This window comes from Notothenia rossii (assembly GCF_949606895.1).
Source record: "Notothenia rossii genome assembly, chromosome: 3".
Taxonomy (NCBI): domain Eukaryota; kingdom Metazoa; phylum Chordata; class Actinopteri; order Perciformes; family Nototheniidae; genus Notothenia; species Notothenia rossii.
This window is the reverse complement of record NC_136901.1, coordinates 61,120,227-61,127,372: the sequence shown is the minus strand read 5'-3', so window position 1 is coordinate 61,127,372 and position 7,146 is coordinate 61,120,227.

Here is a 7,146-nt window from a genome sequence, read left to right as displayed (position 1 = left end):
GCTGTTTGAGAACTAGAGAACTCGCCGATGCCGACTGTTGCGTCGGCGTGTTCTCCTGCGTCTTGGCCATGTGTCGCACTGGAACACACCGCAAAGACTTCAGCAGAGCACGTACGAACTGCGCATGCGTGAGTGGCAATAACTCTCCTTACCAGCAGGCGACGGTAGTGTGTATTCGTCCTTCAAAAGAGGCAACAACAGGAAGACAGAGAAGAAGAACAGACTGCGTGATTTAAACAAACAACAAATAGCGTGTGCGTTCCATTTTCACTCTCCTCCATCGAAAACATGTTTCGTGCGGTACTGGAGCTATCAGCCATTGGAGTGTTGCTTGTAGAAGACATTCTCAAGCAACCGTTTCGCTTCTCATGCACTGATTCGCTAGCTGAACAGCCCAATCAGAGTGATTTCTTTGTCCGAATGACTGTGGCCGACGCACGGCCGATTCAGCCATGAAAGGCCAAATAAGGCGTGTCACGGCCGACGGTGCGGGACACACCAAATTGAGTTTGGACGACAGGGCACGCTTCGTCGTCCGACTAACGAAAATGGCCGATTTCGGCCTGGTGTGTCAGGGCCTTTAAACGCTCCTCATTACAAAGCGCTCCTCACATGTGGCGCTGCTGAACCTGCTGCTGCCCGGCTGCTTTTAATGTTGCGCGGTCTGACTCTATTCCCTCCAGAAATAGAGGAAGAGTTTGTTAAGTATCTCCTCTGGAGGCCAGGTTTGTTTAAGAAGCTCTTTAAAAAAGGGATTCATTCGAGTTTTAAAGCCGCTATGGAGAGGGATCACCTGATCAAGGACGCAGCAGCTGCAGAACAGAGAGAACTAGAGGGGGGTGGAGATGGACAGGACTAGAGCACTTTATCTAAGAAATACAAAGTTACACCCACACATTTAGGTTACAAAGATGATATGAGGGAGGCGTGTGGCGCAGTGGACTAGTGCGTTGGTGTTCGGATCAGGGGAGTACAGGTTCAAAGCCCACTGCAGTGGGGTTTGAACAACATTGTGTCCCTGGGCAAGATACATTGCTCCTGTAGGGATTGTCCACAGTATTGAGTATGTAAGTCGCTTTGGATAAAAGCATCTAACATGTAACGTAATGTAATATGATTATAATATATACTATCAGTGCTTGAATTGGGCCGGTACGCAGTACGGCACTTCTGATTTTTACCCATGTGGTACCGGCACTTCTAAAATGCCGGTACTCAGCAGCCGGCAATATACGTATATATTGTAAACGCAACGCAGCGCAAATGTGGGTCTGACTCTGCCTCACAGAGGGTGACTGGCTGTCTACATGACGTGGCCTGCCGACATTGCCACTTTCATACAGATCATACTAATGCCCTCGATTGGTCTCTGTGTGTCATTCAAGCTCGGGAGGGTGTGTATTGGTGTATGTGTGGCGCGAGCGAGCAAGAAAGCGCGCGCACCGGTTACGTGTATTGTTGTTAGCATCTGGTGCTAGCTAGCTGCGCTAACGGGTATAAGGAGCTGTTTCAAAAACAAGGTGGAGGGAAAGTCCTTTGCTGTCAGACTGAGAGGCTGATAACTACAGCTCTGGTGAGGTAAATTACTCTCTGAGTCTTTAGATAGTTAACTTAGTTTAAGTTATCTCAGTGGGTCTCAAACGGTTCGGTCACCATTTATGTAAACAAATATTTCCATTTGAGGGGGTAGTGATTAGTAAAATATGCATGAATAATACAAACAAAATGTTAACTAGGTGAAAAAAGGTAAGATAAACTTGTTGAGAGCTAAAACTAGTCTTTCATGTTGCCTCAAAGAGGAGCAGGGGGGAGAGGAGGGAGACAGGAGAGGCCGATTCAGGAGCCCAGACACACTCACAACTATAAATGAACCAAAAACAAATAAATAAACAAGTTTCAATGTTTTTTCATATTGGATATTGTATGTTATTGGTTATGGCCATGTACTTATGATTTTATGATTATTTAAATGTATACATTTTTGTTTCATATGGGTGTAGTCTCTTTATTTCCCCCTCAAAATGCACCAGATTGATGCATTTAAGTCCAACATTTAAAAAAAATCTTACCGGGGGAGCATGCCCCCGGACCCCCCTATAGGATTTGAGGCCCGGCCCCACTGTTCCCAAATAGATTTGCAATTTTTTTTAAATAGTAACCCATCTCCATATGTTTCTTTTTGGGTAGTAGATTTAAACTAGAGGGCCATCACTTTGTGCAGCAACGCTATTGACAAATAAATCCAGCAAAATGGCACAAAAAACTGGTAGTGGCCTCAGGGACGAGGAGTCATTTAACCAGCCAGTAGGAGTCAAGCTTTACTTTCTTTTATATCCATAAAGAAAAAGTAAATCTGTTTACAGTTGTTTCATTATGGATGTTGAGAGGTATCCATATATCTCTTCATTTTGCTCTCAAAGTGCACCAGATTGATGCATCTAACTTCAATATTTAAAAAAAAATGTTCCCGGGGGAGCATACCCCCGGACCCCCCTAGACTAGAGGGTGTCAGGTCCACTCCCCACTTATAAAAATAGCACTTTACCACTGCAGCCCCTCTAATCTCAGATGCACCCTGAGTCATTTTGTTTAAGTACAGTGAGCTTTTCTAAAATATACAGTAAAGAGACAAACCCACCAGCATTATAGGATATACTATGACTTTGTGCCAAATACTTGTTGCTGATTTAGAGTACTGGCACCTTTTTTATTCCAATTCAAGCACTGTATACTATGATGTAATGTATTGTCTGTGTCTCCGTGAATTCCTGCAGTGCTGTGAACCCAGAATGTTGGAACAGCAGGGGCATCACAGGTGAACATCACCAGGGGAGACCCTGTCCTATAAACGACTTTATTAAGACAACAGTTACCAGTGTTTTAGGTACATCATTATTATTACAACTAAGATGGCGCCGCGGAAGGCTGCTTCGGTGTTGTCGTGCGCTCAGTGTTGTCGTGTTTTGTGCTTTGAATAAGTGTCTACACTGAGTACACCGTGCTCTCTCACCAGAGAACCGCTCCTAAACATCAGAGGAACAACTCAAGCAGATTTGTTTCCCACTTCCCTGGAATGATTGGACTGATTCAGCTCTGCCTTCAACACCATCATCCCGGCCAGGGGCAGACTGGGACTAAAATTCAGCCCTGGAAACTGACCCAGTCCAGCCACATGAAATGTCAAATGTTAGAAATCCGCTGTTTATTATTTAAAGTTTTACGTCCGATTCGCTCCTTTTTTCCTCTGACCACAGCTCCAGTTTGGGCATTGGCCTGTCATCAGATTCCATTTTTAGTTGTTGCTGCCTGTAGCGGAAGTTTAGTAAAATAATTTTTTATGAAATACTTCAAATCTCCACCCTCCATAATTGCACTTGCTTCAGTTGCTTGCTACTTTTTAAGGGCGGTGATGACAGTTACAGTACGAACTGGAGTTGATCTGATTTGATTGGATTGTGAGCAAGCGGCAAACTCTGGGGAACAGCCGGGACGCCAATACGGAAGTGCTAAACACTGCAGTTCATACATGGGCCGCTAGGGACTGACTGCAGAAAGGAGCAATTTCCTTAGACCCCCATGTTAAAATGCCTAACTTTACAGCAGAAAAAAACATGTTTCTACCCATGTATGCAATAAATATTATTATGGATATAGTTAGATTCCACCTTCATGATTATGAATGTGTGAGTGAATTGTTTTCTAACACGACCCTTTTATTTATATTAGGTCTTAAAGTTTTTGCATAAATTAGGGCGTGGTCACTTTGATGGACAGGCACATGCCTCACTGTCAGCTAACAGCAACTTGTCCACTCTGCTAGGCTCCAACCATAGAGGCTACAACGTTAGTTAGTCATAGTACTGTACTTGACCCTTTAGCTTTAGCCGTGTTTGTGGTGATTGTGGGAATATTGTTGCAAATACCAGACAATTAAAATGTCGTGCTGTGTGCTTGAATGTACTTACAGAACTTCCAAGAAGTCTACTCTCAGCTTTTTTCGGTGAGTAAAATGATAATATTATACATGCTTGTTAACCCCGTTAGCAGGTGTTTGTGTCCTTGTTAGCTTAGCTTGTGATGTAGCTTATTAGCCAGCTAAGGACGTAACCCTTTATACATGTGTATGTATATATATAGAGTTTAGTTTATGATTCAGCCTTGGGTAAGACTTTTATAGTATATGGCTATGACGCCCATAATGCTAAACGGGAGCAAATGTTAAAAGGGGACCCATTATCCCAGTGGTGGCCGCCGGAGTCCACGCCGCTGAAGCTAACCGTAGCTAGCCCCCTGCGGCTCCGTTAGCTCCGGCCAGCGGCGGAGTCCGGCGTTATAACTGGAGATCAAGGAATGCAGTGAAACGCGGACTTGGTTCGCCTGCAGCCCGCTATAGTATTAGCTAAAGAAATTATGTTGAACAAGGCTTATTAAGCTGAACATCGCAACAATTGTTCTGCTATGTATCGGTACTTATTTTCTTAACGTGTGAATGAAAAGCATTAAGAATAACAATAAATAGCTATTTATCTTGCACATTGTCTCGTTTGATTATGAATGTAACGTTTATAAAGTGGAACTACACTGTTTTATAAAAACCAAAGTGCCACGCAGTAACTTGGTAGGCCCATGCATGTATTTCAGCAGGAAATGTGCAACCTAGATGACATTTACGTTTATGTAAACGCCATTATGTGCCCATCCCCCCATGTGAATCACACCTGCCACACACAAACACACACACAGAACAATTTGATACATTTCCCACTCTTATGTGCCCGTCCCCCCACAGTTTGAAAGAGTGTAAAATGAAATGTGGTGATGATTAATGGTTTTTGTGTTAATGTAATAGCAGTTAAAACAGGACCGGTCAAATTTGACCGTGAACACCAAAGTAAGGGGGGGGGGGGGGGGGGGAACGAAGACAATAGGAGGGTTAAAACACCTATGCTTTTTGACTGTCACATTTTTACATTTCAGCATTGCATCACTAATTTAAGTTCTATGTTTTGCTTGTTAAGCAGTCTGTAACCCTACACACCTAACATATAACTTTTCATGTATTTTTGTATAAAGGTTTCCTTTAGGTGATCCAGACAGGCTGGACCAGTGGGTGCTGAACATCCGGAGGAATACATGGACCCCCAACGTTTCTTCTCGCCTGTGTTTATTTGCATTGCATTTGATATTGAGGTAATCCAAAAGAAAAATAAAGTTATCAGGTTACATTACTTTTATATCTTGATACTCACATTAAGTTACTGGTTGCGTTTTTGGCAAGTAGCTCTCCCAACCCTGTACATATCAGCTAAGGGGTTGTCGACCCTCCGCTTCGCGTCGGGCCAAACCACGCCCATTAGCTGTGATATAATGAGCATATACCACGGCCTGTCGTGAGCTATTGCTTAAATATATATATATATATACACGTATGTATATACTGTGTGCTGTTTATCTCCAATTATGCACATAATGTATATAGATATATATATAGATATATATATCTATATACATATATATATATATATATATATATATATATATATATAGTATGTTTGTGTGTAATGTCAACCATCTGAAGTCATGTACAGTAAGCCAGGACCATCAACTTACAGGTTGTGGAGGAGGTTGCCATCTTTTTTTCTTAATGCTGAAATAAATAAAAATTGTTTAATCAATATAAAAGCGCCTTTCTTTTTCTACAATCATATTTAATTTATACTCTCACAGTGCTGTTGAAACAGTAACCGTTGGATTAAATGTATATACAATTGATGGTCAAAAAGTATAAATATGCACATTTTGCATGTGTTAGCCCATGCATATTACACTGTTTATATTTGAATCATGGAGAAGCGTTTTTAAACTTGTATAGTGTAATATCAAGAACAGTTAAATCTTAGAGAAAAGCTTTGTTTAATTCACAATACGCTAATTCCTTATACTGTATAGGCCACAGTCTATGGCTAATTCCATAGGCTAATTCACGCAACACTGGCCATATCTCTGCTAGTTTACAAAGTTTAGTTACAAATGACATTTATATTTGAAAAACGGTGAAGCACTTAAAAAACAATTCTATAGTGTAGGTTCAAGAACATTTAAATCAAAAGGACAGGTTTTGTAAAGTTACAGGGTATTTTACCTTCAGAATATGCCTGGAACGAATAGCAGTGACCGCAAGCTGGGTTGTTAGCTTAATACTGGGAGCATATTAGCTTAGCTTCTTAGCCTGAGCTAGGTCTGGAATTTCACGTCTGTCCCGCCTCGGCTCCGCCTCTTTGCCCTTATTTGGAGTAGGCGGGAGTTAAAATCAACGTCACTGTCGAGCCGTTAGTGGCAGACTCCGCCTACTAAGGGCTTCTCGGCAACTCTGCAGAATCCTATGGGTGATCAGGGGCGCCGTAAGGGGATGAAAGGTTAGGACGATTCTAAGGGCCCATGACTAGCAGGGGGCCCCAAAATGTTTAGAACATTAAGAAAAAAAATGTAAGTACCCTTTCATAAATAATTAACATTAATATAACGTTATATTGCGTATTAGGCTACTCACTAAACTTACGATTCATTTAACTTATTTTCTTCCAAAAGTTAATTATCCAAAGCTCTATTTACATGTAATGGTTTGGTCCTAAGACTCCTGCCTCCAAACGCAGCACTTTTCTAGCAGAGTGAAAGCATGTGACTAAGCTGACATTAAGTAGGCTACTGTTAATATCTTCACAGAAAATTCAGAGGTTTTTAATTTCACTGCTCTTTTAGCTGACATTAAATGCAGGTACATGTTTATCAACTATTCATACTAAATCAGTTGTCCCTCCCCCTGGTGCCAGGACCAACATATCCATCTTCAGGCTCAGCAGCACTGTCCCCCTATAAGCAGTGGCGGAGCTAGGGAGTGGCTGGGAGTGGCCATGGCCACCCCCAGCTGAATCCTGGCCACCCTATTGGCCACCCCAAACACCCTCACCGCGGGGTCCAAACAATTTTAGAACATTAAGAAAAAATTGTTTAAGTAACCTTTCATCATTCATCAATAATTAACATTAATATAACGTTATATTGATAATGTAATCACTAAACTTACAATTCATTTAACTTATTTTCTTCCAAAAGTTAATTATCCAAAGCCTCTGTACACCCCCCTCT